Consider the following 16,626-nt stretch of genomic DNA (forward strand, 5'->3'; position numbering starts at 1 on the left):
TGATAGGGTGGTGGTAACTCTGGGAAAAAGCAAGCTCAAACCAATTACAGAAAGTTTTGAAAGAGAAAGAGCTACTCAGCTCAGGAAAGCAACAGTGTAAATAGGAACCACCCAGCTGGGTGATGGGATTCTACCTTCTGAATTCAGCTGTAGTTTTTAAAAACTTCCTTTATGGTTTGTGTACGGTCATTGTTATGGAACCTTGAATTTGTAAGCCAGGAAAGACTTTAAAAATCATTTAACTTATTCACATCATTTCATAGTTAAGGAAACTGGTACCGAGTCAGGTTACAAGACTTATGTCACCTTATACACCAAGGTAGTGACAGAACCAGGACTATGAGGCAGGGCAACGGGGTGGGGTAGGGTGGGTCCTCTCCTCCTTGACACATCACCATACTGGAAAGGGTGATGAAAATAACCCTGAAATTCAGAAGGTAACCCCCCATAAAGAGTGGAAAATAGAGTATTAGTTTAATTATCTAAGAAACCAAATTGGACATTTGAGCACGTTACATTTATAATAAAAAATGAAACAATTTTTTTTTTTTAAGGTCTGGTTTCTGAGGTATTATCCCCAGATCTGGGATTGGTGTGGCTTGGAAAATATTTTTCATGAAGTATAGTTGATTTACAATGTTGTGTTAGTTTCAGATGTAGGGCAAAGTGATTCAGTTATATATATGTAACTGTACACATATATGGAGAAGGCAATGGCAACCCACTCCAGTACTCTTGCCTGGAAAATCCCAGGGACAGAGGAGCCTGGTAGGCTGCAGTCCATGGGGTCGCGAAGAGTCGGACACAACTGAGTGACTTCACTTTCACTTTTCACTTTCCTGCATTGAGAAGGAAATGGCAACCCACTCCAGTGTTCTTGCCTGGAGAATCCCAGGGACGGTGGAGCCTGGTGGGCTGCTGTCTGTGGGGTCGCACAGAGTCGGACACGACTGAAGTGACTTAGCAGCAGCAGCAGTACACATATATATAACTGAGCATATTTATATTCTTTTCCAGAATCTTTTCCCTTATAGGTTATTACAAAATATTGAGTATAGTTCCCTGTGCTATACAGTAGGTCCTTTTTTTTAAATCTATCTTATACATAGTGGTGTGTATCTGTTAATCCCAAACTCCTGATTTATCCCTCCCCTCACCTTTCCCCTTTGGTAACTACAAGTTTGTTTTCTGTGTCTGTTAAGTCTCTTTCTGTTTTGTGAATAAGCTCATTCCTATTATTTTTTCAGATTCCCATACAAGTGAAATCTTTTAAATAAGTTCTCCATATGATTCTCACATGAAACCAGAATTGAGAACCCCCAGGTTAAAGCCTTAAGGGTCCCCAACAATGTATTAACTGGGAGAAGTGGTGTGATTTGCTGTTATTGCTGGATGAGTCACTCTCTCAGATTAGTTCCTGGGGGACAAGGAGGCTGACAAAATTCAACAGAAGACCTGCTTGATGTGTTTTAGGGGACAGAAGTGTCTCAAGAAGGGTGCCTCAGGGACAGTCAGGGGGCCTGTATTAGTCAGCTGGGGCTGCCAGAGCAAACCATCACAGACTGTTGTGGCCTGAACAACAGAAGCTTATTTTGTCACAGTTCTGGAGGTTGGAAGTCCCAGATCAAGATCCAACAGGGTTCGCTTTCTGCTAAGCGCTCTCTTCCTGGCTGGCAGACGGCCACTTCATTGTCACATGGCCTTTCCTCTGAGGGTGTGTGGACAGAGAGAGAACTCTCTGCTGTCTCTTCTTGTGAGGACCCGAATCTTATAGGGTCAGGGTCTCACCCTTAGCACCCTTAGCACCCTTACTGCCTTAGAAGACCCATCTCCAAATACGTTCCCATGGGAGATTAGAGGTCCAACATGTGAATTCAGGTATTGGGGGATACGAAATTCCGCCCTTAACAATGCCCAAGAAGTGGAAAAGAGAGAGGAGGAAAACAGGCCAGCCCAGGGACGGCCTCGGAGGCCTCACTTTGTCTCCAGAGCTGGCCCCGTTTGCTCTGTCTTCTTTTCTCCCCACCACCAAGCAGGGACTTGTTAACTTAGGAACCCGCAGGCAGCTAGGATATTTGTTTTATTTGGAAGCCCCCAAATTATGTTTAAAAATGATTATGGGTTTCTTAAGAAAGACAGGTTGGGGAAAAACATCTGGAATGAAATACATCCACAGACCGTTTACATAGACCAAAAGAGAGAAAAAAACCCACTCCAAATTATGCTATTCTTAACAGTGCCAGGAAAAGCATGAACCCAAGGAGGTGGGCAGGGGATGGGCAGGGGAAGCAAACTAACCAGCTATAAGAGAACGTGGAGGAAACTGGTGTGTGGGTGGGTCTGGGAGTCTTTGCTCTCACATTATGGAAAGAAAGAAGTTTCATTTAAGTAATTTTGAGCCTTTCTCAAAAAAGTAATTTTTATGTGTGGTTCTAAATTACAGACTTGAGTCAACTCGGAGGAACTTCACACAAGTTTAGTATCCAAGTTTGCCTCCTCCCCAAAGACAGTCTTTGTTCATGGTCTTTGTCCTGTCCCCATTAATACTGGTTGTCCTCTAAGAAATACGTGTGTTTCTGGAAGACTTTTTTCTCAACAGCTGTGTCACTGTGTGATGCTGTGATATAATAAGGAATATATATCTGGTCTTTGTCCCTGGTTCCTGGCACAAGAGCGTCTAAAACACTAGGAATTTCCTGAATGATTGAGGGTGCCTTGGGTAAACTAATGAGTTTACTCTTGGATGAGGGTGTCATAGACAGCTTCAGGATGGACCAATCATGGATTAGAGGGTTGGAACTTGCAGTCCAGTCTGGCACCTCCAGGAAGGGGAAAGGGGATGAGAGTTAAGATAATAACCCCTAGTCAATGATTTAATCAATCATACCTATGTAATGAAACCTTCATAAAAACCCCTAAACCACAAGGCTCGGAGAACTTCCAGGTTGGTGACCACATTTAGGTCCTCAGAGGGCAGCGTACCCAGAGAAGGCAGGAGGTGAGGCCCATGCCTCACCCCGTATCTTATTCTATGCACCTCTTCTATTTGGCTCTTCCTGAGTTGTATGTAGCCTTTGTACTAAAGTGGTAACAGTAAATAAACTGTTTTCCTCAGTTCTGTGAACCATTCTAGCGAACTATCAAGCTCAAGGACAGAGTCATGGGACCCTTCTTTATGACCAGTTGGTCGTATATACAGGAGGCTGGTGACTTCAGATTGGCAACTGAGTTTAGTCACTTCCCTGGTGGCTCAGACAGTGAAGTGTCTGCCTACAATGCTGGAGACCCGGGTTCAATCCTTGGGTAGGGAAGACCTCCTGGAGAAGGAAATGGCAACCCACTCTAGTATCCTTACCTGGAAAATCCCATGGATGGAGGAGCCTGGTACAGTCCATGGGGTTGCAAAAAGTCAGACATGACTGAACAACTTCACTTTCACTTTGTGTGACTGAGCCCTTAACCTGTGGGGTCAGACACTAACTCTTGGTAATTAGTGTCAGAACTGATTTAAATGGTGGGACTCAGTTGGTGTCCAGGAAAGCAGAGAACAGAGTTTTGTTGGTGCCTGAGTAATGGAATGTGAAGACAGTCTTTACTGTTTCTGCATGTCCAATGTACTGAATTGAGAAGGACTGAAACCGCAAGAACTCTTTCAAAAGGGCCCATGAAGGACCTGCAAGATGACAATAGTGATTCCTCATTGCAAATCAGTTCACCAGGGAATGGCCTTGCGGATAAATCCTCACTGAGTGCCATTGCCCTAACAGTCTGTGTAGATTCCTTTAGAAGGGAAGACAGCAGGAGGGAATCCACGTTGCCGTGCATCTATTAGGGACCTCTTAGAAGTTATGTCTCATTCTAGATCAGTTCCATGAGGTTGTTATCAATGTGCACATTCCACACATAAAGAAGTTGAGTCTCAAACAGTCTGGACTCCAGAACAAAGCCAATCCAGCTCCTCCACCCACTGGTTGTGATTTTGGGAAGTTACTTAACAATCTATGTCTTGGGCTCTTCATCTGTAAAATGGCGAGAACAACACATTATAGGGTATCCCAGGGGGTAGAAAGAATACATTGTGTTTGCAGAGAAATAAGCAATCAATAAAGACTAGTTACCACTATTGTCATTACTATGATTAAAAAGATGACATGGTTTGTTCAAATTCAAGTTGCTGTTAAGAGTTGAAGCTGGGATTTGCATCATTGCCTTGGTCCAAAGTATACATTCTCTTCATGACTCAGCACCGTCTTCCTAAGCTGAGGGTGAAAGACAGAGACACTTTCCCCCAAGGAGTGTCACAGTAGCTAAGGGTGTGGATTTGGTTGATGTTACCTTCTGGCCACAGGGTTTATTCTGTGGTTTTTGGTCGGATACGGGGGCTGGTTCCCTGGCACCTGCTGTAACATAGGAGGAGGCCTGGGAAAACCCGGCTGACTGTGCAGTGGGCAGAGCCAGAAGATGGGAACCATGGCTGGGACACTGGCTTGCCCGGTGCCGGAGGGGGTATAAGGTCTGAGCACTGTGTCTGTGGACTCAGTGATCCAGCAGCCCAGGAGAGTCGGGGGAATGTAGTCAGAAAGGCAGGCCAACAACCCTACAGGCTGCTCCAGACTCACTGGGGAGCTGCTGAAGCACGGATTATTCATTTACCAAAAGGTTACCTTGGGTTAGGGTTTATTAACTGTGACTTTTTAGAAAGAGCATATTCATTGACTCTCATGAAAATTTGAACCTCATGACATAATGTTGTTGGCACAATGTTCTAATCAAAGTTTCCCCTCACTCCTGTCCCCCGCCCTTTATTCCTGTCACTTCCCTTATTCAGCGAAGCTCCTTGCAACCTGTCTTTTCTCTCTCTCCTTCCCACTCCTTCTTCACTGACATCTGCCTTCCACCCCCACCGCTTCCTTGAAATTGTCTGGCAAAGGTCATGAATGAATATTGAATTCCCAATCCCAGGCATCCTTTCCTACCCACTGCTTACTCAGTCAGCTCCAGGGTGCTTGGCGCTGTCAACCTCTATGGCAGTCTGGAGGGGTTCTCTTCCCTTGGAGCCTGGGACCCTCCTCTCTCCCCACCCCACCTGGCCCACCATGGGAGCCTATTCCCAAATGATGGTGCTCACTCCCCAGGATTCTTTCCTTTCCTCCTTCTCTTCCTCCTTCAGACACTGTCCTTATGACCTGTGCTACCATCACAAACCACTAACTCCAGAGCAGGTTGGAGACCTGGGCTGCAGATTCATGTCTTTAATTGAATTCTGGATAGTTCTACCTGGAATCTCACAGGTACTTCCAGTTCAATTTCTTCTAAATTGGATTCATCCTCATCATTTTCAAACCCACCCTCTTTTTTCTTGTGGTGCTGATCCTGGTGACTGATTGTGCCACCCGTCCAGCCACCTGGGCAAGTGAGAAACCTGGGTCTCACCTGGATCACGTAATCAATAATTGAGTTATATTCCCTAATATCTCAAGGATCTCTGTTCTCTTTTATATCCACAATTTCCACCCTGGCTCAAGCACTTATCGTAAGCTCTCAGGTTATTACAATGGTCTGAAACTGATCCTGCATTCCACCCCAAGTCTATGCTCCCCTATTATCACAATGGACTTTATTAAACATGAAGGCAATCACATCTTCTATGGTTCTCCTCTGCTGCCAACACCATCTATGGCACACAAATGCAAAGGTGATCCACCTCTCCATTCTAATTCCTGTTCTTTCTTCTAGATTATACTCTCCCTATGCTGGTTGCAAACAACACACTGCTGTAGCTTTGATGACGTGGGTGACTTGCGTTTATGTATAACACTTTCAATCTTTATAGCTCCATGGTGGGAGGCCAATATTAAATGTGGCTGGGCTTGCTGAAACCTCCAAATTCAAATTTCTATATCTGAAAAATGGGGACATATGACTTATTCAGAAGGGAGTTGGGAGGAGTAAATTAATAGACATGGCACATGTTAAGTGTTCAATCAGTGGTAATAGTTCTAAGTGCTTCATATTTGCAAGTTCTCTTCATCTTCATAATAATCCTTTGCTGCTGCTGCTGCTGCTAAGTCGCTTCAGTCGTGTCTGACTCTGTGTGACCCCACAGACGGCAGCCCACCAGGCTCCGCCGTCCATGGGATTTTCCAGGCAAGAGTACTGGAGTGGGGTGCCATTGCCTTCTCCAAATAATCCTTTGAGGTAAGTACATATTATTAGTCCCATTTTGTGGATGCAGCAGAAAGCACAGGGCGTTTGAGTAGCATATTGGTAAGCTAGGACCACAGACTCAGTGGCCTAAACAATATAAGTTTATTTTCCCACCAGTCTGGAGGCAATATGAGCAAGATCAAAGTGCAGGCAGTTTGTTTTCTCTTGAGGTCTCCCTCCTTCATTTGCAGATGGCCACCTCCTGCCGTGTGTTCATGTGGTCCTCTCTGTGTGTCTGTGTCTACATTTCTTCATCTTGAAAGAACACCAGGGACTTCTCTGGTGGTACAGTGGTTAAGACTCCACTCTTCCAATGCAGGGGGTATAGATCCCATGTGCCATGCAGTATAGCCAAAAATAAAAATTAAAGAAAAAGAACACTAGTCATACTGGATGGGAGCCCCTCCTTAATGATCTCATTTTAATTTACTTTTTAGAGATCTCCATCTCCAAATACCATCACATTCTGAGGTATTATGGATTAGGATTTCAACATATGAATCTGGGGGAGGACGTAATTGAGTTCAGAACAAGTATCTTGTCTAATAACACCTAGATTGTTTCAAGGACGGGACTAGAATCCTGGCAGGGCAGCACCAGACACCCTGCCCTTAACCATGGTGCAAACTTACCTCCTCCTGACTGCAGGTCATTCATATTAATCCATTTGCTCTAACTATATGCACCAGAGTTTCTAATAAACATGTTGCAAGTTACTTTGAGGCAGACACAAAAATCTAAGAACTAATTTCTAGAATGTTAGTATAAGGTCAATAACATGTCCTCAACCATACCGAAATACCTCCACTCCTTTTTTTTTTTTTTAAAGGCTCTCTATCTCCACTGAATCGATCCAGTAACTAATTGGTTTGACATCATTGATACCCAAATAATTCAGAGCAAAGTTAAAGCTCTCACCTTGTACATGAAGGAGTTTGGAAAGAGCTTCAAAGATACTTTGACATTTTTTGCTCTTTTCAAAACTGCCACTTTATGTTGTCTTCACTTCACAGGAGCTTTAAAACAGGACCACTTGTGGCTGCCTATTTGGTTAAACTTGGCTTTTATCTGGAGCAACGTGCTCCACACTCACAGTATTTATCTAGTTTTTTCCCCCCATTAGGTTGGATTTTAGCCAAACTTTCAACAATCCGAGGGCAGCTTTAAAGGTATATCCCAAGAACTGGAGTGTGTACCTTATGTCAACACACACATGTCTCCCATACTTGGTCTCAACTGTATGAATACCTGGAGATTTACTCCTCATAAAGAGAGGGAGAATGAGAGTACAGGCTTTTAGGTCAATCCTTTCTCCACTGGTCTGAGAAGTTTTTGGGGGCAGGTGCTGTGTTTTCTTCATCTCTGCAAACCCAAATCCTGGCATGATGCCCAGTACACAGGCACCAGAAGGCATTGAACTAAGTCAAGTGCTCAGTCCTGCTGGTGGGGTTAGAGGTCCTTGGATCCCTTCTGCTTCAACCAGGATTTAGAATAGGGGTGGGGTGGCAGAGTAGCCCCAAAGGACTGGTCACAGCATCCTCTCGTAAAGGAAGCTGGGTGGTAGAGATGAACTTAGATGAGGGTTGATGGTATTTGAGAAATAGTCAAGTTGTTGGAAAACATATAGCTTCCCTGAATGACTGAGCTGAAGGGCGGTACCAATTTCAATGTGTAGATTCTGATATATACTTGTAAAAGAAAGATGCTCTATAGTGACATCTGCTCCCTCTTCTTTATACACCAAATGAAGATACAATTGCAATTGTCTCATGCTGGGTTTAAGTTTCTCCTCTTTCCCCCCAATGACCAGATCAGTGTTCATGTAAAATCCTTCCTTCCCTTCTGCATCCCCTAAGCATAAACATTCATATATGGAAAGATTCTGATACGCATGATCACTCCAAATGTCATATGCCCTAAACAGAAACAGGGCATAGCCTTGGAAAAATTCTTGATTTACTACTGTGATTAAATTGGGATATCTTAAAGCACTAAAAAAAAAAAAAGCTTAGGACAAAGACTCAGTTGTAGAAGAAGTGGTAACAATCTAGGGTGTTGAGCCTGCCTGCTAGAGGTGGGGAAGGACAGCGGTACAGCTAGAAGTGTGACAGCTGTCAGTCTGATGGTGGTTATTTATTACTGTCTAAGAGAGAGACACCTGCATGGAGTGGGTGTGAGCATCGCATTGCTGGACTGAATGCTCCATCACAGGGCAGGGTTTCACTCTTTCTTCCCTAAATAATCGTCTCGGGCCTGAAGACCTTCATTCTGGAAGGAGCATATCCTTATAACAAACATCAATGTCTGGCCCCTGGAAAGGGGAGTGGTTTGCTTTTAAATTTGTTTTAAAAGAAGAGTGATATTTGCTCGATAAACCAGTTTGCAAAAAAACTTTTTAACTCATAGACAATACCAAGTGCCTGATCCAAGTGGATGTTCTGATGAGATCAAAGTTTGGCTCTGGGGAGCTGAGGCCTGGGACTCTGGCCCTGATGGCCCCACGGGGCTGTGACTGAGGGGGCAGAGGGGTCCACAGGCCTCCTGCTCAAATGCACAAGAACCACCTGTGTGTCCTGCAACTACTGCCACTGGTGTGTTTTTGGATCTCCTGTCTTCTTCGTGCCCCCACCTTCATCCAGAGGATGACCAAGTGCTGCCCTGCAGAGGGTTTGTCACCAGCTCACAAGTACAGAAATTCAGATTAAGCCATTAAAACCTTTAAGAGAAATAAAAGAGAGAAAGTCATTTCTGTTGAACAGTGGGGATTGGATTTTATTATATGTCTTTGTCTCCTCATTTAATTTTCTCAGAATTTCTTTTTATTTGTATTTTACAAAAACATGGGTCTATGAAGACTGGTCCTTCCACCCCAGGCAGTTTGAGAAGCACTAAAGTAGGATTCAGGGAGTCCCATTTTCCACTGATGTTCTGTTACTTCCAGTGCCTGTCCAAATGGGAGCTATGGGTCTCAACCCTGTTGCACAGCAGGATCACCCTGGGAGCTGAAAAAAATATTTATATCCATATCTAAAGAGAAGCCTGGGATCCACCCCAATTAATTAAGTAAGCATGGAGGTGGGGTCAGGGTAGGGCAAGGCTCCTATATTTATTAAAAAATGCCCTTGATGTTTCCAATGTGTGACCAGGGATGAGAATCCTTAGTGTGGGCCATAGCTGATCAAGGAGCTCAGGTTGAATGAGTGTTTAAACATGTCAGCCAGCCACCAGCAGGCATTTATTACACACCTGAACCACACCTGAAAGTGCTGTCCCAGGTGCTGAGTAACAGACTACAAAGGCACAAATACTAACCCAGATTTTCTAATGTGATGTGAAAGCCTCTTCAGACAAAGCCAACATATATTTAAAAAAAAAAAAAAAAAAAAGATAAACCCAGTAAACCCACAGGATTCATCTACAAATTCATCTACTCTTACACTCCATGCAGGAATAGAGTCCCTTTCCCCCCCTTAAAGCAGTTTATGCAATAATACTCCACCTAATGGGAGATCACTGAGGCTGGGGCTGCCATTTGGTCCAAGATGCCACTAGATGTCACTCAAGGTCCCTCAGGCTTCCCTCTGCCCAGCCTTCAATTCCTCACTGGATCCTTTTCCTCTCCAGCCCTGTGTCTGTAGCCCACAGCTTTCAGAGTGAGCCATGGACAGGTAAGGACAAAATGTTCTGATCCTCTGACGTGCTTTCCTGCTCTCCCTGGAATCCCAGGCCCACCTTGTTCATTCATTGACTCAAGAAGAATAACCAAGGGCTGATTATATCTCAGACATTAGGTCAGGCTATGATGAAATAATGGTGACACAGCCAGGGTGCCCGCCCTCATGGGGTTTAATCTATGAAAGCACATCTCAGACTAATTTGTGTTTGTGTGCTTATTCATTCTCCCTCAACTAGAGGCTCTCACACCTTTTTGACCACCACATCCAAAACAGGAAAGAGATTTCACATCAAAATTCACATACACACAAACATAAACCTAAAGTTTTCACAGTCCCATGTTTACCTTCACTTTATGTGATGCATTCTTTTTTCTTGTCTACTCTAGTTCATTTCTCTTTTCAAAATCCACTAAAATGATTTCAAAACCCTCTGATGAGTCACAATCTAAGAATGAAAAATTCTTGCCTTGAGGGCAAGAACCACCTCTTACCAGTGGCTCTCAAATAGTATGTGAGCAATGCATGTGTTTTTAAATATATGAAAATTATGAGAACTAATTTGCATTAATATTTACACTTAAAAGACTTATAGGTTAAGCGACTTATGGATGATCAGTGTCCTATGAATGTACTTATAAAGATTATATTCACCTACATCTACTATACATCTACAAATAATTTTTTTCAGATAATATATAGATCCTAAACTAGGCACACCCTCTAGTATGCTATTAATGCAATTTAATATTTTAGTCATGATCTGGGGCTTGTATATTTTATTATTTTTCTTTTTAAAAAATTTATTTTATTGACGTATAGTTGATTTATAATGTGTTCATTTCTGCTGTACAGCAAAGTGATTCAGTTATACATATATATACACTCTTTTTTATATTCTTTTCCACTATGGTGGAAAATATCACAGGATATTGAATAAAGTTCCCTGGGCTATACAGCAGTGACTTTGTTGTTTATCCATTGTATATACACTAGTTTGCACCTGCTTGTCTCAAACTCCCCATCTTTCCCTTCCCCATACCCTCTCCCCCTCAGCAACCACAAGTTTGCTCTTTATGTCTGTGAGTCTGTTTCATAGATAAGCTCATTTGTGTCATATTTTAGATTTCACATATAAGTGATGTCATATGATATTTGTCTTTCTCTGTCTGACTTACTTCACTTAGTATGATGATCTCTAGGTCCATCCATATTGTTGCAAATGGCAATATTTCATTCTTTTTTATGACTAAGTAGTATTCCATGGTATATATGTACCACATCTTCTTTATCCATTCACCTGTCAATGGACACTCAAGTTTCTTCCATGTCTTAGCTTCTGTGAATAGTCCTGCTATGAACATGGAAGTGCATGATGCCCATAGTGGGATTGCCAGATCATATGGCAACTCTATTTTTATTGTGTTTTTAGAAACCTCCACACTGTACTCCATAGTGGCTGCACCAGTTTACATTTCCACCAACAGTGTAGGAGGTTTCCCTTTCCTCCACATCCTCTCCAGCATTTATTGTTTGTCGACTTTTTAATGATGACTGTTCTGACTGGTGTGAGGCAGTACCTTCATTGTAATTTTGATTTGCATTTCTCTAATAATTAGTGACATTGAGCATCTTTTCATGTGCCTCTTGGTCACCTGTATGTCTTCTTTGAAGAAATGTCTATTTAGGTCTTCTAGGGGGCTCAAATATTTTAAAATCATACAAGTAAAAATACGTTCATTTTGGAAAAAAGTTAGGAGAAATTCATGCTTTCAGATATTATAACTTATTAGAAACTCTAATAGCTAAAAAGTTTGATATTAGACATGGTGACTCATAGAGTAATAGTTTTCAAAGATGATCACAGCTTCATGCACAGGGTCACTGTGTGCATACATAGCTGACATGGTGAAAGCGACTTTGCCAATGTGATTAAATGAAGGCTGTTGAGATGGGGAGATGGTCCTGTGTTGTGTGGGTGGGTCCAATGTAATCACAAGGGTCTCTGTAAAAGAGAGGCAGGAGGGCATTAGAAGACAGAGAAGGTAATGAGACACAGAGATTTGAAGATGCTAGGCTGATGCTTGTGAAGATGGACGAAGGGGCCATGTGACTTCTAGAAGCTGGAAAAGACGAGGAAAGAGATTCTTCCCTGGACCCTCCAGAGGCACACAGCATGTTGATCCATTTTGGATAATTCTTATGTCCAGAACTGCAGTTTAATAAATTTGTGTTTTAAGCCACTAAAGTTGCAGTAATTTGTTATAGCATCAAGAGGAAACTTATATAGAGGAAAGATAGTTAACTCTGTGCAGTAAACTAAAAAAATCCCCAATTCAAAATTTTGAATTTAGTATTTGAAAAAAGAAATTTACCGTTTGTGTGTGTGTGTGTGTGTGTGTGTAATGGATTATTCAACAAGGTAATAGTGAGACAACTAGAAAACCATTAAAAAATTAAGCAGGATCCCCTACCTCGCCCCCCAAAATTAAGCAGGATCCCTATTTCCTTACATCAGAATTATTTCCAGATGGGTCAAGTCTTAAGTATTAAAAAAAACCCTAAAAGTACTAGAAGAAAATGTTTTTTTTTTTTCTTTTGTTGTTGTTTATTTTGGACTGAGGAGAATACAAAACCTAGAAATGATAAAGAAGAGATTAATAATAACTCACACATAGTTGATGGGTGCAACTGGTAATCAAGTTGGCAATACTTGTCCAAATTAAACATACTCATATACTTCAAGCCAGCAATTGTATTTCCAGAAATTTGAAAGAAATGCTTTTATTTATGTACAAAGCTTTGTCATGAAAATGTACTCTATAGCATTGTATGACATAGCAAAGAACCAGAAATGGCCTAAATGCTCCACACCTTCATTTTTGACTATGCTGGATCCTGATTCCTTGAACCTGTGCCCCTCTGCATTAGGAGCTCATAGTCTTAACCACTAGACCACCAGGCAAGTCCCTAAATGCCCAATAAAGAAGATTAAATACACTATGGTACAGCCCTTTGAAAGAATGACATATATCTATATGTTCTATTAAGAACATTTGTAAGTAAAATATAGTAAGTATGGAAAAAAGACATTGATTGTAGTTAGGGGGGAAAGATATTGATTAAGCTTACGAATGCAGAGAAAATTCTGTAAGCACACACAAGAAGCTGTGAATATTGCTTACCTTTGGCTGCTGGAGCTGGGAGTAGGAGGAAGTCTTTGATTTTTAAAATTTTACATTTTTCTGTATAGTTCTTGATCCCAGGGATTGCTAGTGTGGATCTTTTCCTGCTATAGAAAGGAAGGGAGGGAGGGAGAAAGAAGAAAGAAAGAGAGGGGAAAGAAGGAAGGAAGGAGGGGAAAGAGAGATTGAGAAAGAAAACAGGAAAAAAGAAAGGAAGGAAGGAAAGGAGGGAAGGAAGAAGAAAAGAAAGAATAAGAAAGAATTGCTGGCAAGTGAAAAGGAAGCAGGTTATATCTAAAGAGTGACCAATCTAGGTCACCTGCCTCAGAGATACATGTTATGTAATTTTTGAAAATAAATACCTATTTTTAAAAAGTACATTCAAAGGAGCTCTATGGGTTTTTTTTTTTTACTGGAGTATAATTGCTTTACAATGTTGTGTTAGTTTCTGCTGTACAACAAAGTGAATCAGCTATGTGTATACTTTTATCCCCTCCCTCTTGAAATTTCCTCCCGCTGCCCCCACCCCTACCCTTCATTCCACCCACCTAGGTTATCACAGAATACTGAGCTGCAAAGAAACTCTATGATTAAAGCAAGTCCAAGCCATAGAATTCTAAACTTCTTGGGAAAATGTATGACACTTCAAAGATTTAAGTCTAAATTTGTTTGCCTTGTTTTGCTTTGCTTGAAGATTCCAGACAGATGAAAGAATGAAATTGTGCAGCTAAGGCAGACAGATATCCAGTTAAGATCACATGTCAGAGACCAGGTATTTGAAACCCTGTTTTCCTTGTATGACCCACCTCACCAGCTTAGGTGACAAAACCGGGTCACTTTAAGTCACGTGTTTTTAATGTTAAAATTCATACCACTCTGAGTTCCACCCAGCAAGCTGAGTCCAGCTTTCCGTGGGGTTGTCCTCCTCAGAAATCCCCAGTGACCCAAAAGTTTATCATTCTTCCAGAGGAGTCCTCCCAAGTTGTTGATGGGTAGGCTGGGGTGGGGGGAAACAGTGGTTGGTGAGTTGGCCACAAGGCCTGATCAAAGCTCCTTCTCTGCTGCCTTGCAGCTGCCAGAGGTCACTGCCACAGCCCAGGCAGCCTGGCTTGGCTGCACAAGCTAGAACGGATGCCTTTTCCATTCCGGCTATAGCTACCCAGGGTTGGGAGTCAGTCACAGTGCGAGGCCAGTCCTTTCTGCCAACACCCTCCAAGTGTGGACACAACCCTTGCTCCTCACTCCCAAAGCACAGCCAAGAGCAGGCACAGACAAAGGGGAAAAGTCACAGTCAACAGCATTGTCTGCCAATATCTAGGAATGTTTGCTGCCACTTTGAACTGAAAAAAAAAATCTTGCTAACTCTCAATGTAATATTAAATTATTTAGATTATGTTTCTTTGTTTTGTGTAAACATAAGATTAGGTATAAAGTCCTCATTCTCATAGCCCTTCTACATCTATAAAATGACAATTTTGAACATTTGGTTAATAAAATTAAAAATTCAATTAATGTTAAGTATGTAATGTAAATGATGTTTTGCTGAAATTAAATTTTTTTTTGTGTGATGAGACTATGAAACTCACTGCTGTGGTAGAGTCTATTTTTTTTTAATTTTTATTTTTATACTGAAGTATAGTTGATTTACAATGTTGTATTAGTTTCAGGTATACAGCAAACTGGTTTAGTTATACATATTCGCATATCCTTTTCAGCTTCTTTTCCCATATAGGTTATTACAGAGTATTGAGTATAGTTCCTTGTGCCTTACAGTAGGACCTTGTTGTTTATCTGTTTTATGTATAATAGTGTGTGTGTGTTAATCCCCACCTCCTAATTTTCCTTCTGCCCCACTGGTATTGGCTTTTTTAGGCTTAATCATTCCAAAATTCTTCTCTATTTGAATTTCTGCAAAACTTCTGCACAGTGTACCATGAGGAATATAATAACCTCAGATATGCAGATGATACCACCCTTACGGCAGAAAGCAAAGATAAACTAAAGAGCCTCTTGATGAAAGTTAAAGAGGAGAGTGGAAAAGTTGTCTTAAAACTAAACATTCAGAAAACTAAGATCATGGCATCTCGTCCCATCACTTCATGGGAAATAGATGGGGAAACAGTGGAAACAGTGTAAGACTTTATTTTTTGGGGCTCCAAAATCACTGCTGATGGTGATTGCAGCCATGAAATTAAAAGATACTTGCTCCTTGGAAGAAAAGTTGTGACCAACCTAGACAGCATATTACAAAGCAGAGACATTACTTTGCCAACAAAGGTCTGTCTAGTCAAAGCTATGGTTTTTCCAGTGGTCATGTATGGATGTGAGAGTTGGACTATAAACAAAGCTGAGTGCCGAAGAATTGATGCTTTTGAACTGTGGTGTTGGAGAAGACTCTTGAGAGTCCCTTGGACTGCACAGAGACCCAACCAGTCAATCCTAAAGGAAATCAGTCCTGAATATTCATTGGAAGGACTGATTCTGAAGCTGAAACTCCAATACTTTGGCCACCTGATGCAAAGAACTGACTCATTGGAAAAGACCCTGTTGTTGGGAAAGATTGAAGGTGGGAGAAGGGGACAACAGAGGATGAGATGGTTGGATAGCATCACCAACTTGATGGACATGAGTTTGAGTAAACTCCGAGCATTGATGATAGATAGGGAGGCTTGGTGTGCTGCAGTTCGTGGGGTCGCAAAGAGTCAGACCCGACCGAGCGACTGAACTGAACTGAACTGAACCATGAGGACACTTGACCATCTCCTAGTTAGAAGGCTGTCGTGTCTACAGAGTATTCTATTTTTTTTTCATTAGCTCAAGAAAATGCAAGTTATAATTCTTGGTGCCAAATACAAAATCAAATGCCAGCATTTGATGACAAGTGGTCATCAAAATGATCCAGAATAGGCATCGATTAATTTTTTTAAAGATTATAATTTAAATAAAAACAAACATTTATCCATTTAGATAGAGAATTTGCAGAATGTATGATTCAATGTATATGAAATGCCCAGAGTAGGTGAATACCTAGAGGCAGAAAGTAGATTAGTGGTTGTCAGGGGCTAGGGGAGGAGGAAATGAGAAGTGACTGCTAATGGGTATGGGATTTCATTTTGGGGTGATGAAAATATTCCAGAATTAGGTAGGGGTGATGGCTGTACAACTTTGCAAATATACCAAAAAGCACTGTAGTATATGAATTATAACTCAATTTTTAAAAAGTGACTTCACAGTTTTCCTAAAGAATAGTAGATACACAGATAGTCCATTTACCTAGAGGACTCATCCTGTGGAGTTTTCCAAAACAAAGGGCATCCCCCTCCTGCCTCTCCAATCTTGAGACTCCAGTTATATTTATATTACAATCAAGATTTCTGTTTATATAGAAGGTCACTGTGCTTTATGGATGAGGGTAGGCAGAATGGGCTGAGAGAGAAGGTCTGGAGATACGAAGGTTAGTTGGAGGACTGGTTACAAAGCTCTACAGGACATCAACAAAGACAAATTCAGGTCAGATGAGTGTCACTCAGAGACACAGCAATTCACCAGGTTTGAAGCTG

At 41.7% G+C, this 16,626-nt stretch overlaps 1 protein-coding gene and 2 long non-coding RNA genes across 6 annotated transcripts in view; 1 reads left to right on the top strand and 2 right to left on the bottom strand.

Moving 5' to 3' along the window:
• LOC145540807 (uncharacterized) overlaps window positions 1-13,401 on the bottom strand; it is a 28,262-nt gene extending 14,861 nt beyond the window's left edge. The window contains exon 1 of the long non-coding RNA XR_014078557.1: window positions 13,067-13,401. This is a non-coding gene — a long non-coding RNA (uncharacterized LOC145540807). The remainder of the gene's footprint in view (window positions 1-13,066) is intronic.
• The window catches only part of PTPN4 (protein tyrosine phosphatase non-receptor type 4), a 272,678-nt gene that overhangs the window by 51,802 nt on the left and 204,250 nt on the right, over window positions 1-16,626 (top strand). The gene's annotated exons all lie outside the window — the stretch shown is intronic.
• On the bottom strand, window positions 5,787-9,967 carry LOC145540808 (uncharacterized). The gene is made up of 2 exons (XR_014078558.1): window positions 9,707-9,967; window positions 5,787-8,923 (listed from the first exon to the last, which is right to left on the bottom strand). It is a non-coding gene; the product is annotated as an uncharacterized LOC145540808 (long non-coding RNA).

The sequence above is a fragment of the Giraffa tippelskirchi genome, chromosome 3 (genome assembly GCF_054371585.1).
Source record: "Giraffa tippelskirchi isolate mGirTip1 chromosome 3, T2T-mGirTip1v1.2.pri, whole genome shotgun sequence".
In the NCBI taxonomy this organism is placed as follows: domain Eukaryota; kingdom Metazoa; phylum Chordata; class Mammalia; order Artiodactyla; family Giraffidae; genus Giraffa; species Giraffa tippelskirchi.